This window comes from Pleurodeles waltl, chromosome 7, assembly GCF_031143425.1.
Source record: "Pleurodeles waltl isolate 20211129_DDA chromosome 7, aPleWal1.hap1.20221129, whole genome shotgun sequence".
NCBI lineage: Eukaryota > Metazoa > Chordata > Amphibia > Caudata > Salamandridae > Pleurodeles > Pleurodeles waltl.
The window spans coordinates 113,774,646-113,792,351 of NC_090446.1; the positions used below are offsets into that span (position 1 = coordinate 113,774,646).

The 17,706-nt window shown below is 45.0% G+C and overlaps 1 protein-coding gene across 3 annotated transcripts in view; it reads right to left on the reverse strand.

Annotated features, from left to right (window-relative positions):
* Nucleotides 1-17,706, reverse strand: part of PCMTD2 (protein-L-isoaspartate (D-aspartate) O-methyltransferase domain containing 2) — a 115,880-nt gene that overhangs the window by 77,988 nt on the left and 20,186 nt on the right. The window contains exon 1 of one of the 3 annotated variants that reach the window (XM_069243214.1): nt 2,129-2,350. The exons of the other annotated variants lie outside the window; for them this stretch is intronic. The gene's annotated coding sequence lies outside the window, so the exon portion shown is untranslated. Of the gene's footprint in view, nt 1-2,128; nt 2,351-17,706 lie in introns of those variants that run through there. 3 annotated transcript variants of the gene reach the window in all.

A 17,706-nucleotide genomic window follows, 5' to 3' on the forward strand; every position in this document is an offset into this window, starting at 1 on the left:
GCTGACATTTCTGTTTCCCATCTCTCTGGAAATGACGAGTAACAGAAACATGCAGGGTGCTGTAAGGCCCCCTCTGCCTTTACACCTTGAATACTATGAGAGTACAGCTCAAGAATAGTCCAGCTGAGAACAATACTGGCACACAAAACCCATAGTTTACAAAAAGGTGCAGGATTTTTGTTTCCAATGGTGAACCACTAGAGAGGGCACAACTGGATATGCTGAGTCTATGGCTCACATTATGTTATGCGTGGCTTGTAATGCACCGGTTCGCATTGAAATGCACTCCAGGGTGTGTGTGTCTAAAGTAACTGAAGAGGGCTGGGATTATAGCCCCACTTAAACTACAAAACATAAGCAGGATCGATATGCAGGAAGAGGCAGGGAAAGAGTTCAACACTCCGCACAAGAGGTTTAACTGTTTCAAACATGTTATTGATCTTTTTTCCTCTATCCAGTTAAATGTTAAGTTGTCAACAAAGGCTACTTTTGGCAGACGCATCACAAAGCTTTCTTTAAATACATCAGGCTGTAGCCACTGTAACATTAAGACACGTGTACAGTCTTAGGTGACTAATGTAAATCACATGTAAACAAAGCTTAAAACATATGCCCACTCCCTGAATCAATTTACTATATCCCGGTTCTTCAAAGAAATTAAGTAGAACAGTTACAGGTCCTAAGAGGCTGGAAGATAGATGTCTGCAAAACCTCAAAAGGAAGAACAGATCTATTAATACACACTTAAATTAAAATGATGAAGAGTATGTGCAGATCGATATGCGGATTACAGAATGCAATCATACACAGTATCCTTTCATCAAATATGAATACACAACGTGCTTGAAAATCTCCATACTCCAGAAACTTACAAGCAAATATGTTGGTACACACAGTGAAGTAATGGTCAAAGTGATCAGTACCAATGAGCGGATTATGAGACAATTAATCAGAGATGCAGCCTGTCCTGCAGCAAAGGGAATGTGTGGTGGTGATGAGGACAGTGAGCTATACAGCTCTAATACATTCAAGTATATCTTTATAGATGCTAAAATGATAAGTTCCTTGGCCCATGCATCCTCTCAAGCAGCCATTCAGGTGAAAAAAACAAAAAAAGCACAGGTCTGATTCGGCTCATAGCTGTCTACGGATTAAACTATAGGAAAATAATGATTGCTTGGCGACCGAAAGATGTCACAGCCCAGATCCCTTTTAAGAGATTACAGGAATAACTTGGGAGTTTCTACTCAATTCTTTGTTATCTCTTTATTTCCTCTTTGTCCTATTCTTTGAGTTTGGAAACAGGTGCACTGCGTCTGGCACGGCGTCTTTACTGGCAGAGGAGACACTGATGTAACGCTGCAAGAAAGGTTCCCATTTGCATCAGCATAACTATTCAAGGCCTGCGTGCGCACTCTTCTGCTCGCCGATGAGTTCCAGAGTTGTGTTGTGGTCAAACATGCCATTCCTGTTCTGAGCCTTGCCTTGCATCTTAGCATCTGTTTAGGCATACGTTTGGCAGGGGTGTGCATCTTTTCCTTCACTTCTCCATCTCTGAGGTTTGGCATTTAGACCATGAGAGCAAGGATGCAGGGATGCAGGGATGCAGGGATGCAAGGATGCAGGGATGCAAGGATGCAGGGATGCAGGGATGCAGTTCTGTGTCACCATCGCCTCAGCTTTCTCCAGTCCACTGTTGAGTTTGTTTGTAGAATCACCAAAGTGAAGCACACAATGCAATGGATAACTAGTGCTCTTGGAAAATACTCGAAACAACGAGTATATTTTCATATTTGTGTGCACGTTAGATCACATTTGAACTTAATGGAGTAGCCCGAAATGTTCTATGGGTTTCCGGACACACCTGTACTGTGTTTCGTGAGAAGTTATAAAAAATATAATAATACATTCATCACTTTGGTTATAATATTTTGCATATATGGAGACAGGGGGTGCTTCGAATTTGTCACCCACCTATGAGGATTAACATGCAAAGGCAGCCTGAGCCGCTTGTTTATAAGAAAAGCTGGATACTAACCGATTTAAGAAAATGCAAAAAAACAAAACAAAAAAAAACAGTAAGAAAAGTCGGCACTGTACTAACAAATTGTCAAATTAGTGTTATTACCTTTTGAGCTACTAAACTTTCTGAGATTAGGATGAGCACAATTTGTCAGGGATCAACCAAGGGCCTTCAGCAACCGGTAGTTAGTAGACTTCATGGCTTGGCATTCAGCTGTTATCTTTGTAAACCCTGAGAATAGCCATTTATTTATTTACAGAGCAAATGAAATCTTCGGCTGCAGCAAAGTGCATATGTGGGAATACGTAGCATTATTAGATCTGTGAACTGGAGAAAGAGTAGATATGAAAGCAGCACACAGGCATTAAAGAGATCAAACATGTTACAGTGAGCTCATATCCGGGAGGTCGACAGGGTCATGTGAACCTACATCACTACGAGCTGTTGAAGGCTTGCTACAGGCATGTGCAGCATGTGCTGCTGTAGATCACATGCTGTGCATGGACCACCTGAAGTGGTGGCTTGCGAGCAAAGGGGAGATGCGTGGAAGTGTGTTCGGTGCAGTTTGGTCGACTTGTGCTTCTTGTCAGGCCTGAATTTCACAACAGTAATGCTTAATAAAGTGGGGAAAGGCGAACACGTGGTCACCTAGGAAGGCCATCATGGTTCCTTTTTGATAAGTGGAATATATTCTATGTAGTGTGTGCAATGTGCGTTTGGCTTTGGCATTACACATCTGGCTGTATTTAACAATCCATCTAGCAGGCCTAACTTTTGAAATAGGATTATCATTGTGTGGCTGTGCAAACACAACAAACAATTGTATGGCTTAACTAATGGAGTATGTATGGTTAATGTAGTACATAACATTAAATGTGTGTAGCACCCTTGCCGCTGACGACTGTGGCTTTATTAAAAAGACAGAAAGTCAATGGACTCACTGACAATCTTTGGGACGAAACGGGGGTGTGTCCTGAGAATAACTCTTTCTAAAAGGTACCGGCATTAAGCTTCCCTCGACTGCCAAAGCTTGCAGTTCGCTCACGCTTCGCACTGAGGCGACAACCACAAGTAAAGCCACCTTGTAGGAGAGGTATTGTACAGGACGTGAATGAAGGAGCTCAGACAGAATGAGTACTGACAATATTCAGTTCCTATGAAGGGACTGGAGGTAAAGCAGGGGTGGCAATGTAAGTTATATATTCATGTTTAAACAACACTCAGAAAATAAAACACCCCTGGGAGGTTCCATGACTTAGCACATCAAGGGTCATCTGCCTGGGGTGTTTCTCAAGAGTCCAACAATAAATAAACATTGGCAAAGGTAATAGGTCTCGCCTTTTGGACTGCCTGACTTTGCTATTGGTTTTTAGCCATGCTGCATGGCATCCCCGATGCAGGGAAGCTTGGCAGAAACATTTTAAAAAGACTTTGACGCAGGGAGTCAAGTTATTTGGAAGGAGTGCGCACCAAGCATGTCTACAAAATGATGCAGGTATTTTGTTCTCTCTGGAAGGAACTCGGGTGGGCCAAGATAGGGTAAGCTTTCAGAAGCAACACGGAGTGCGTGGTGGGAGGGTTAAGAAGAAACAGGTGATGAGCAAAATGGAGCGGTGTGGGACAGGCACACAGGCAAGCAGGCAATGGGTAGGTAGTGCAGAGGTGGGGCGGAGAAGCAACGGGAGGGAAGAGGGCATGGGTAGTGAAGCAACAGGTGAGAGAACAACATGGAGCGGGCGGCGGCGAAGCACACAAGCGGGCAGGCAAGAGGGGAGTACAACAGTTGGGAGGAGAAGCAACAGGCGAGAGAAAAGGGTGCTTGTAGGGGAAGCCACACAGATGGCGGGGTTGAGGAAGAAAAGCAACAGGCGAGAGGCCAAAGGGGAGCAGGCAGGGGAAGGACACAGATGAGAATGTGAAGGGGTGGGGAGGGAGAACACAAGGGTGGGTGGCAACATGGCAGGAGCGGGGAAAAGCACATGGATAACAGAATACAGGAGGAGAGAGGTACACAAGGGAGATAGCTGCAAAAACATGCACTTTCATGGAAGGCTTAACCGAAAAAGAAAAAAAGTAGCCCATGAAAAGCAAGCAGTGGAAGCATAGAAGACAGACGATCAAAAGAGGTGGTAAAGAGGCTATGCTCCATGGGAGTGACAAACACAAGATGGGATAGAAATAAGAAACAGGCAAATGAGACAGACAATAAAACTAACGAATGGTTAACAATGGGCAAGCTCCAAGCCCACAATATGTGTTCCAACAGACCGTGAATGTGCAGCCTAGTAGGCAAGACCTACAAACTAAGTCTTGCAAGGGAGTTTGTTCCCCCTAGCAATGGTGCTGCCAGAATCTCATATCACCAAGGAGAAAACAAATTTCAAATAGTAAAAATCTTAATTTTCTCTCTCACCCCTCAAATCCATTCCCTGGCATCATCCACCCTCCATCATTAACGGTCTAGCAGGTCCACTTACTCCCTTTAACAGGGTCTGGTAAGATAAAGGGAGCTTCCAATTCCTCTACTACTCCAAACAGACTGAAAGCCAGTACGCTTGGTATAATCCCTCAGCAGGGGCACCAAAGTCCGCTAGTAAACCTGTAGACTCCCGAGTTTATCAAAGTGTGCATTTGTGCCCTGGATATTGTAATTACCTCAGTGCCAGATTGCCATATGGAGGTGATCTATTGCAGGTTTTTTTTAAGATCCTCCATATATGTTTTAACTATAGGAATTTAAAAAATAGATTGTGACCTTTATTTCGGAGGTACACAGTTATAGACCCTTAAGTCTATCCGTACTGATGACTAGTCAAGAAGATGCAACAAGTATGAAATAATATGTTGTACTGTGACTGAAAAAGGTTGCTACAGTAATGTACAAATCTCTTTGATTTAGCTATATAACTGGCTCATGTGGAAGGTTTCCTAGTCTTTTGTGGTATGAGCATGAATTCCTCAGGGCCTGTAAATACCCAAAAATATAAGATCTCTGCTACCAAATCGCAAGGTTGAGCACCGTGAATTTGGAGTGTAATACTCTCCCTTGATGCCCTGTGAGCATATCTGGTGGAAGTTGTAACTTTTCCTGAGGGTAAACTGACATTTCTAAAAGTAGGAAGAACTACAGCGGTCAAGTCCACTTTCGGGTGTGATAACCAATTTTATTGGCACTTGCCACATTTTCTTCATTACTTACTGAAACAGTTGTTGGGGAGGTGGGGGAGAGAGAGAACCTAAGCAAATGTTCTGTACTAACTAATCCATATGGCATTCCCAAGGAATATCATGTGAAGGTCCCTGTGGGGAAATTTTGGCACTGTGTATTTTCCGGAGTGGCAAATAGGTCAATTGTTGGAGATCCCCAACGTTGAAAATAATGTTTGGATACTTGGTGGATCTTCCATTCATGAACTTGCTGAGGACTGCTTTTGAAGGTCACAAAATTATTGTCTACTCTGGGAGATGTTCCGCCAAATAGGATACTTGGTGATAACTTTCCCAATGACATATTGTCGAGAGAGGGGGAGTTGGTGGGAGGGGGGATTACACCGACTGGGTACTCCGGTCTTTGTATGTAGTACATAGTGGTCATACAGTCAGCTCTGATGAGAAACACTTAGTTGGAAATTTTCTATGAACTCTCGGAGATCTAATCATCAGCCCTGATATGTTAAGTTGCTTATGTGAGCTATCCAGCCAATGGGAGAGTATTTGTACTGACAGTCACCTGTGGCTTACGGTCTACTAACAGCATGCACAGTAATAAGTTGTTCTTGTCCCATAGTTTCAGACTGTGCTGAACACTGAACTCTGCCAACACTAGGTATAGTCAATTAGCAGTGACAACAGCCTGGAAAGGCATTCTTGTAGAGAGTGCATGTGTAATCTTCTGTTTTGCACAAGTGCAAGAGAAGACGACATCATTCCAATGTTTCTTTATAACTATTTTTCATTTTATTCTAACAGTGTGCAATCATTCCGACATCAGAAAATGCCTGTAGCGCACACAGGCCTTCAGTTGTACACAATACAATCAACTTTAGAGTGCAACATTTTCTTTCGATGTTTTACACGCCACACCAATAGCATCATTACAACCTAATATATAGTTACTCTAGCCTTGTTGTGGGAAGCAGCTATCCACTGTTCCAACCTCATCCTCTCAGAAAAGTAGATACGCTTTTAGTGGGCGCCAAATACATCTGGGTCTAGACATGTAGGGAAGAAAGGAAGCACACAATTTTGTTGTATTACTACACATAATGAGATCTTCAATACAATCATCTAATTTGTGGCTAAGCTTTTTTCTCCTCCTGCTCCCCACTTAGCTAATAAGACGGCCAGCGCTCTATATTTCCTGTATAATTTAGGGGTGTCTCCCACATACATCATTAACACCTCCAGAGGGTTTGCTGCAAGTCAGAGTTTATAGTTTTGGACAATTCTCGTTTTATGTCAGACCAGTAGCCCTTGATGTGCTGGCAATGCAATGAGAAGTGAACGAAGTCTGTACTAGGAGCTCTAGACCTCCTTTACTATCCCTTGGACTCAAGAACAACATTCATCAGATTCAGTGGGCTTCTAGTAGCTTCTGTGTAAACATTTATAGAGCAGCGGCATGTGCCTGACATTTAGGAACACTTTCTTAGTTTGTGTGCCTGATTTTGGCACCCAGGTCTGCCTTCCGTTTGCTTTCCAATCTCCTACAATTTCCTTGAGTCCCAACCAACATGGTCAACATGTTAGATGCAAGCCTTCACAGTGTGAGTTTTATATATTATCAAGGAAAACAGCAGCTTTTCCAGGGACTTGTGCAGGGTGTTGGGTCCACCTCTGACACAGTGTTTTTCAATCTTTAGTAAAGAAAAATGTCTAATGGGGGTTCAGTTTAAGCTTTAAAGCTTTGTAGACTAACTTTTCTCTGGATTTATCTCCCATCTTGTACATTGGCCTGTTATGGAGTTGAGTCATAAACTTTAGCTTTGAAATAGGCAGTAACACTAGGTTTTTCTCCAGAGGGAGCAAAGGTGAATGTATTTTGTCTGCTCCTCTGCATATAGATACTCTGTGCCACGTCCAATTAGTTCAGGCCACAGTGTTTATCTCAGTTAGTGGTATTCTCATGGGGACTGTGGGCACTGTGAACAAGTGAAGGCGGCTAATTATATAATTTTCCACTACAACTGTGGGATGAGCAAAACTGAACCAGCAGAATGCACACTGGGATATAGCCTGTATAGTTCAAAATTAGCAGCTCTGTAGAATAGCCCCAGTTTTTGCAAGGTACATTTCGGTTGCTTTCCTGTCCGATCCAGTCGCACCAAGTTTGGCTGTAACCGTTCAAAGAATGTCGAGGCAGCGATGTTAGAATATTCTGAAAGAGGTATAATAGTTTTGGAAGTACTGTCATTTTCATAACTGTGCCCAACCATCAAGAGCGAGTGTCTACTTGCATTGAGATTTTGTTCAATAACTCACTATAATTGTCTCCAATTACTTCCCTCTTGATGGAATTGCATATCCAGGTATCTTACAAAGGTTTCTTGCTATTTCAAGGGGAAATCACTCTTGGGTAGTTTCATAGATGGGCGTTAGTGGGGGCGGTGGGCTTTAAATTACACTCTGGGTTCTTAAAAACAAAATATCATCAGCATACAGAGTAATCAGAACTTTGCATGTGCCGAAATGTCCTCCAGTTGAGAGTGCAATTCTCTAAGCAAGCTAAATCAGAGGTTCAGATGCAACTCCGAAAACCAGTGGAGAGAGCGGGGCAGCCCTGCCCTGTGCCCCTGGCTACTTGTATAGAATTCGAGATACTGCTTCTAACTTTTGTCGTCGCCACATGGCTTGTGCCCAATTAAAGAGGCCTGCCCCCATTTCAAATCTGTCCAACACAGTAAAGAGGAAATTCTAATCTAAGGAGTCAAACACTTTAGCAAGTCCAAAAAGACTGCGGCTGCATTAATCGGAAAAGAGTGTTCGTAGGTAATGAGGTGTGGACTTGCCTGAGACAAAGCTGGATTGGTCTGGTAGGACCTAACACGACACGTCGGGTAGAACCCTGCTTAAGATTATTTTAGCTAGTATTTTAGCAGTGTTGAACTAAGGTGTACAAATCATCTGAAACTAGGACATATAAAAATAACGTTGCAATAAAAGTGGGTGCATGATGGAAAGCTAACCATAACTTGGGTCCTGGTGTATTAAAGGTTGCATCTCAGCGCAATTGGTGTTTTTGCTTTGTGCTCTAAAAGTTATTTTGTACTGTTCTGTATTAATCTGTTGCAATGTAAAATAGGCATTAAGCAGATTTTGTAAAAAAACTGTCTCATGCATTTTATTGAGGTAGGGTTTCTTCTGAAAATACTACTCAAGAACGGTGACTGCAATGAGTGGGGCCTGAGAAGGACAACATATTTCAATCTCTGCTTTTCGATTTACAGAATGCCAGCATGTCAGCCCCGGTACCTCAAAGTAAAGAGATACAATGTGAAAAAGAAAGCCATTATAGGAATTATGTGAAATAACCTTGTGAGGTGAGTGGAACCCTGCAGTTGCTTGGAACAACTGGCTCACTTGGATATTGGCAAGTAACATCCTGAAAGTGGCTTCCACCTCGCAAATGGATCCCACCCCTTTGAAGGGGTTTGGCATCCACTTAACGATTTGCAACCACAAATGAGTGATACATATCAATGTGATTCACACAAGGGGTAACCTTCTTTCACACCCAGTCTTTTGCGAATTCTAAGGAATTGAAAAGTAAAGAGTGAGATACAAACAGAGTTGCAACTCAATTTTCAATCTTTGGCTGCTGCATACATGCAATTTTCAACAACTCAAATTTTGCAAGTAAAAACCTAACAGGCGCCCTACTCCAGTTATCTACAGCCCCATAATGACTGCCACCTTTCTGTTTTCACCGATATTTTGAAATCCTTTTCCAACTGCAATATTTTAGATTTCCTAAGAGAAATTTTATTTAATACTTCTGGTTTATACAAGCTACAAACAAAAGGAAAAGGATAATCATAGTCCTTGCGCATTACCTCACAGCAGACTCTTTTCCTTCTATTACAGTGATGACTGTTTCTAAAAAGGCAAGCTCACAGTCACCATCCATCCCTAGCTTCACTGATCACAAACTTAATCAAGACTTACCAGCCACCAACCATATGGGGGTCCCACAGCTGCCACTCCCAGCTAATGATCATTCATAGCCCCATGACAGTCTCCAGCATTTCTAGCTGCCAAACTTTACCAGTTACTCGCTTTGGTGAGAAGGCTTGAATTCCATCACCAAGGCTACAGAACTTCACTGAGCTTACAAACATGCCATCCATTTTCACTCTTATGCTCTGTAGCTTATTTCCAACTTTGCAAACTGCATAGCGTACAGAGAACCGCAGTTGGTATCCAGGCTTTCAGGCCACTGTAATTTCCAGACTCTCAGTGGGCTAACAATCCCTTGACTCCCCCAGTGACGGATACTGTCCAAATTTCCTAAACAAAAAACATTTGTTGACTCCCCTGCTGCAAATCATCCCAAATCCGCCTGCATCAATGGACTCCTTTAGCTACACACCATGTTCAAATTGCCCGACCACCAACCTTCTCCAGACAGCCCAGATCACCATCTGCAGAGTCTATTCCCCTATCTCCCACAATTGTAGGCCGTCCCTATACTTGCTCAGTCACAGCCATACCCGACTTCCCAATGTGCCTTAAGTCAATGGGTTTCTAGCGGTGTATACCATGCTGGCCTTTTCAGCGTGGTATTATTTGCGGCACTTGGATAATTCTACCATCCAGAGGCACCTACCATATGATACCACCTATCATCCCGCACTTCCCCTGCCACCACTGATCCCAGGTCCACAGTTACTGACCATCACTGGCAGGAAGCACACCCATGTTGTATTGCTGAGAGCATATGCAATACCTTTAGGCAGTCTTTGTGAATGTGTTGCTACTTGCAGGCCATACGTTACCCAACCCAAATTGGTTTGATCCATCAATTTAAGTACAGAGTCCTTGATGGGAAGAAAGCTCTCTGCATAGTTTACAAAGCTTTGTTGACCACCTGCCATCTATTCTATTTCTTTTTAACCCTGTGTTTTTTTCTCCAGTGATATCAACAATCCTACAAGTTGAATGGAGATCGGTCATCTTTAGGTCGAGCACAAGCGCTTTGACCTGTTAGCATTGTGGACTTTTAATCACGCCCATCACTTTCATTCATTTGTGGGCTTGCCTTTCAAAGATCCTTTGTTATCACTGATAAATGCTTACTTTTGTCCCTCCTTGTGGAGGTTTTGTTATCGCCTTTTAGACTGACTCTGTTACATGGATAATTAAACGATTGCCTGTATGTTTGACTGTGAGCGAACTTCTTTTTGTGTTTCTTCTTTGCGCACATGCTCATGGCGGCCATGGTGCTTTGAATTGGCTCGCTTTTGTCAACTAATTTTTTACATTTCATTTTCAATTTATATGGCAAGAAAAGTCCAGTTAGGAATTTACCAAGCCAATAGCTCTAACTGGAACACATGCGAGTCCGATTGCAAATGCTCGTTTTACTTTTCTATTCATTATAGGGCTAGGGTACAATGTCTTGGGGAACTCAAAGTGTACTCCCTTCTAAAGCAAGGTGGCTACTGCTCCATCAAAACCCATGTTGTGAAGTGAATGACAATTGTGGCAGCAGAAATGCATTCTAGCGGAACAGGGGTCTCTCACTTGATGCCCTGCGACATCTCTGTTAAAGGTCTCTCTGGATTCCACGACTGGGGTGAATCAACATTATGTGGGCACATGCTTAAAGGGTGTGTATGTGTGATGTTTTTGTTTTGAGGGTGGTTGGTGAACAGTGAGGTCAACTTGGATTTCATGTGCATAATGAACAAGATGGTGGCTTTCCTTGGGGAAGTAAGTTTTTGCCCAGGCTACACATACCAAGCTGCATATATTCCAGGTCCCCTTCAGGAAATGTGCTCTTCCGGGTATGGGGTGTAGCTCATCAGCCCACTTTTTTGTTCAGAGTAGATTTCTTTCTGCCTCAATGAAACCCGGCCACAGTCTTCATGTGTTGTTGCTGCTTCAATAGCTAATGAGGCTATTGGACATTTATCATATCATGGCTTTGGAGCAATTAGTTCAGCCTGGGTGGTTCACTTCACTGTACCTTATGCACTTCAGCACTCAGGTGTTACTTTGCACGGTAATGTCACCACGTACAAAAATGTTTTGTTTACATTCTGCTTACAATGCCAATTATGATTTCATGACACTAATGCAAATCCTTGTACACATTTCTATTGTGGCTTTGTTTGATTTTATTATTCTTAAAATGCAATACATTTCAGAGACTTCAGATGTATTCACTGATCCTTCTGGTGCATGGATCGTGTAGACCTGTATGTCAGAATAATCATGAATTCGCTGTTAAATCCAGGAGTAAGAATGTGTTGTAATTATTGCAATCACGCAGGTCCCTATCTGGAGGAAAAGGTACTGCCCTATTATTTATTTGCTTAACCTGAAAAGGATCAGTGCGTTTCATATAATGGCGTAACAACAATTTTTATAATATTGAGTCTGATGCTTGCCCATTCTTTCCCTCGGTACCTACTGAGTATCTTCAGACCACTGAGATATTAAAATGTCTTTTTTAGCTCAAGTTGGACCCTTCAAAACCATTTAGGTTCCATGAGTAGTTGTATTCTTGGAGTATTGCTCTGGATGTTGGTATGGAAAACCCTTTGCATGCTGCTATCCCCTGTTCTGCCTTCCAGACCAGACTGCCAGCTTCTCTTTTATCCCCCACTGAGACTGACAACCTGCAAGCTCACTTAGGGATATCCTTGGGTGCCAGATCGAGACCCCAGAACAGCCATCCACGTAAAGTGGTCAAGAATTGTGTACCCCTTGTTATGTGGCTACTGCCCTCTCTAGTCGGACTCCATAGGCTGGCATTGGTGGCTATGTGATCTACTGAGAAGGCCTGTGATCTTGTCAGCTTAAGGGAGAGGTGCCTATTGGCCTCCCCATCGTAAACACCCAAGCACAATAAGGTAAACAGTTTTTTACCTCAGTGTATGTGTGGGGGAAGTCTAATTTTTTTGCATTGTTGCATTTATATAGTGCATCACGCCGCCATTACAAGGAGTCAAGGCACATTATCAATGGATTGCACCCTACACTGTGAGGGAATGTTCGGTTGGAAGAGTGTTCAATTTTCTTTCTATTTGGGAAGTGTTGCTGTTTTACACGAGTGACCGGAGAGGTGCTTTCTGTAATAAGCTGGCCTGGTGTGTGGTAAGCACCTGTGGTGTTATCACCCTATACCAGGTATCCCTTATTAGTGAGGAGTAGTCAGTGTCTAGGAAACCAGGGTCTCTAGAGGTAGCTGTGGATGAGCAGCCAAGGCTTATGTAGGAGACATGCAAAGCTCATGCAATACCACTTATAGTTACACAGCACTAACACACATGAAAGAACCACACAGTGTTTCAAAAATAAAGGTGCTTTATTTTAGTGACACAAATACTAAGAGAATATAGGCAATACTATAGTAGCAGGTGAGTAAACACACTGTTATATAAACATTAGTTGTCAGAAATGAGCATAAAAGCAATAGAAAACAGTGCAATAACAATAGTGACCCTAGGGGGAGCCCAAACCATTTGCTAAAAAACATGGAATGAAAATGATGGACCCCCTCCCAGGTAAGTGGAATCTGTAGAGGGCAGCTGGAGGAACAAGGAACCCCAAAAGGTAAGTACCAGAGTGCCCCCCAGCGACCAGGAGAGAAGACGTAAGTACTTGTTTTTTCCCAAACCCATAGAGAAACTTTGGAAAACGACTGTGCAAGACCCAAGCAAGACTGCAAGAAACAGAAGATGGATCCAGACAGAAGAGGACCTGCAAATGAAGGGGACCAAGTCCATTTTCAGTAGGAGTGTCCGGTTGGGGCAAGAGCCACTACGCATCCTTCTGGAGAGGTAGGACCAGGTCTACAGTGAAGTCCAGGAGTCGGCTATGTAGCACAGGAGCAGAGGAAGAGTTCCAGAAGTGATGCAGTTGATGTCCCACATCGGAGGAAGAGTTGCAGTCCATTCGCGGTATGGAAAAACTACCAACAAACCTTGGCAAAGGAAAAAGTTGCAGAAGGAGATTTGCAAAGCTGCCAGGGACTAGGAAAGTCCGAGGGGACTCAACCCAAGGAGTCACAGGCGTCCCCCAGCAGTCAGGAGAGCAAGAAGCCGTGGATGCAGCCCCCACAGGCAACTCACAGGCAGCAGGCACAGGAGTCGCAGTCAGGCCCACTTAGCACACCTGGAAAAGAGTCCATGTCGCTGGAGCAGCAGTCGGGAGACCACGTGTTGCAGGGGAGAGTGCTGGAGGCCAGTGCTACACAGAGCCTGAAGATCCCTCGGAAGAAGAGACAACAAGGCTTGGTAGCTGCAAGAGTCACGATGCACAGCGGTACTCTACTACATAGACTGACGCATAGACTCACCACCTCCAAAGTTGGACACCTGGTAGAGGGGACCAAGGGGACCACCATCTGTGTTGCAGGATCCATGCAGAGTTGCAGGAGAGAGGACGCACGCGACCGGTTGTCGTTGCAGATGCAGGGGAGTGACTCCTTCACTCCAAGGGAGATTCCTTCTTTCTTTTCATGCAAACTGAAGACTTGCCACCCTCAAAGGATGCACAGCTGGGGAAATGTTGCAGAAGCTGGAAGGAGTCGTGGGAACAATGTCGTTGTGGATGCAGATTGTCGGTTCCTGAAGGGTCCAGTCAGAGTTCCAGTGAACAGAAGTGGAAGCAGAGGTTGCAGAGGAGTCCTGCTGGAAATTTGCAAGCTGAATCTGAGGACCCAACCCAGAGGAAGACCCTAAATAACCCTGAAGGGGTGACTGGTCATCTAGCTAGGTGACCACCTATGAGGGGCTCTGACGTCACCTGCCTGACCTGTTCACTCAGATGCTACCAGAGGCCTTTGCCCACCTTGGATTCAAGATGGAAAAATCAAGGGACCCTCTGGAGGAGCTCTAGGCACCCCCCCTTTGGGTGGTGATGGACAGGGGAGTGGTCACTCCCCTTGTCATTGTCCAGTTTCGCACCAGAGCAGCAACTGGGGGTTCCCGAACTGGTGTAGACTGGTTTATGTACCAGTGGTTTGGGGAGGCTACCCGTCCCAAGCCAAGTAACACCGATTTCCAAAGGGAGAGGGTGTTACACCACCCCCCTCCCAAAGGAAATCCTTTGTTCTGTCTTCATGGGCTTGAGCTGATCAAGCAGCAGGAAGGCAGAAACCTGTCTGAGGGGTGGCAGCAGCTTGGGCTGCCCGGAAAACCCCAGAAGGCTGGTAGGAGCAATGCTGGTGGCTCTCTAAGGATGCATGGAATCGTACTTCCAATACTTGCAACACTACTGGAGTATGATTCTGACATGTTTGATACCAAACCTGACCAGGTTTGTAGTTACCATTATGTAGCTGGACATAGGTAGTGACCTTTGTCCAGTACACGCATAAAATAGCGACCAGCACTCATGAAGTCCAGGAAAATGGAACTGGAGATCGTGGGGGCACCTCTGCTAGTGCAGGGGTGCCCTCACACACACAGATACTTGCACCCTGCCCTCTGGGATAAGAGGGCCTACCACAGGGGTGACTTACAGTAACCTATAGTGAAAAGGTGCATGCATATGTGGCCCAGGTCAATCAAGGCTAACTGGACTCAAATTGTGACAATGAGAGACATTTGTCATTGGTGTCTGTAACTGTCCCCCTGGACCAAAAACTAATCACCAATCACATAAAATTACCACTAAACAGTCAGAGTAATTAGGTCGAGCACCCAAGGCTTACTCAGGGAGGTGGTGTGTTGCAGAAACAAGAAGACATTGGATAACAATCTATAAACCATATTCCAAACAGTATTTTTTTAAATATAAAGTACTTTATTCTGACACGCATCTTACTACTGCACAAAATGGGGAGGGCAAAAAGAAGCAATTAACTTATTAAACACTGCAGGATTAGTTCAGTTGTAGGGTAACTTCCACACCCTCTCTGTAAGTAGTGGGACAGTAAATCAGTGCACAATCTATTCAGGCTGCCCAAAGGCTGAAGGACACAGGTGCTCTCTGCCTGGGCTACACTTGTGTTACTGTTAAAATGAGAGAGGTGTGGTCACGGTCATGCCCCTGTGCCTCCCCTTTATCTGTCCCTGAAATAGTCAGAGATATTGTGACCCCTATCATGTCCCCAAGCAACCTTGGTTGTGCCAGTATCTGTGGAGCAATGCCACTCCTCTGTAATCGGTCAGCTAGGGAGAAATGCTGTTCTCCATTGTGTGTTTTCGCACAATGATTCAATGAAACAGCCATTGTCACTTTGTCAAAGGTCCGCAGACTCCATCGATGGTCTTTAAGTATCTGGTTAGAGTGCATATGTGCATCTTTGGCTCTGAGACCCCACCCTGGGTCACAGCTGTGTTACGGGTCATGGGTATGCAATGGTCCACAGTCGACTGGAGTTGGAAGCTTATTCTAGCGCCAAGCAGTCACAGGTGTTTCTATGAATGAAACAGTTTTCTTAGCACCAAGCCATTACAGGAGGACCAGGATACAAGGCCTCAGCACAATACCTGGTGGCGCAGGTACTTGCTGGTCTGATGTGGGCAAATGTTATGCTTGTCTCACCTACCTCCTCGACTCCTTCCTCTTCTTCATAGCCTTTCTCTTCTGCTCAGAAACCTCCACTCCCCATGTACAACAGGCAGTGAGCCACGTTCCTTCAAGGTGATTGCATAGCAACTGTTACTGGCAGGGTGGAGAACTTTTTCTCAATTACTGCTCACAAACCTGGCAAGGGGAGCTGGCAGTCAGTGACCCCAACCAGGGAGTGCTGAGACCTTTCTCGTGCTCCACTGGTGTGGGATATTTGTTACAGGTTGCTGAGAAATCCTGACAGAAAGCCTGGTGATTGCTGTCCCATAGTTATAACAAATTTGCATACAGAGGTTTTCTAATCCACAAATCAGGCCCTATTACTAATTTCAGGTTGTTTCTAGCTTTTGGATATTCCTCCAAGACTATTTAAGTCATGGTCTTTGTCCTTTAGTGACAGCTGGAATGTGGAGTGGGGATAGGAGATCCCCATTAGGGGAGATCCAAAATAAAGGACTACAAGATGGAGAGGCTTCCTAAAATAACTACCTCTTAGAACGCCAGGAGGGGATAAAACCTCAGTGTAAGAATGGTTCAGGAAGGGGGCAATAACTATCTTTTCTCTACAAAAGGGGTTCTATGTCTTTTACCGTCTACACCTAAAAATCTGACCCAATACAAAAGACCAGCAGTACTCTCTGAAAGACCCCTGCAATTCAGAATGCTGTCTGGAAGGCTCTCTCCAACCTTCATCTAGGCTACTGGCCACGCACAAGAAATCAAAATTGCTTCCAACAGAGGTGCCAACAAGAGAGCCAGCTGGTTCACCTCGGACCTTTGAGCCTCCAAGCAAACCTGCCAGAAACTGGAGAGAAAGTGGCTCCTCAAAACAGACACCGGACAACCATGCCGCCTTCAAGAACGCCATTCGCAATCACCATCACCTCATCAGATCTGCCAAGAAAACCTCCTTCAAAGACCTCCTGGACAAAAACACACACAACAGCAAGGAGCTCTTCAACATTGTGAATGAACTCTCCAACCCCAGCTCCAGCACAAACGACATCCCACCTTCACAAGACCTGTGCAACCCCCTCGCCGCCTTCTCCCACCACAAGATCACAGACATCCATGACAGCTTCAACAGCCAGACCACCCGCCAATCACCGACTCCTCAGACTCTCCACCCACCTTCAACTACAACCCCCTGCTCGTCTGGGCCAACGTGAACGAAGACGACACAATCAAAACCATGGGCACCATCCACTCTGGATCTCCGTCAGACCCATGCCCGCACCACATCTTTACCAAAGCAAGCGCCACCATCGCACCCCTCCTCCGCAAAGTTGTCAACATCTCCTTCACGACTGTGACCTACCGCGACCTACCCCGAGAGCTGGAAGCATGCTGAGATCAAACCCCTACTCAAGAAACCCATGGCGGACCCGAGAGACCTCAAGAACTTCCGTCCCATCTCCCTGCTCCCATTCCTGGCCTAGGTCATCTAGAAGATCGTCAACAGACAACTGACCCACTACCTCGAAGAAAATAACATCCTGGACCCATCCCAGTCAGGGTTCCGCAGCAACCACAGTACCGAAACTGCCCTCATCGCTGCCACCAACGACCTCAGGGCCCTCATCCTCCTGGACCTCTCGGCTGCCTTCGACACCATCTGCCACCCCATCCTACGCACACGCCTCCACAACGCAGGGATCCGGGACAAAGCTCTGGAATGGACCACCTCCTTCATCTCCAGCAGAACCCAGAGCGTCCGCCTCCCCCCTTTCTGCTCCGAAGCCTCCAACATCATCTGTGGCGTTCCCCAAGGTTCGTCCCTAAGCCCTACATTCTTCAACGTCTACATGGCCCCGCTCACCTGCGTCGCCCAGCTACACAACCTCAACATCATCTCCTCCGCTGACGACACCCAACTGATCCTCTCCCTCACCAAGGACCCCCTCACCGCCAAATCCAACCTCCATGAAGGAATGAAG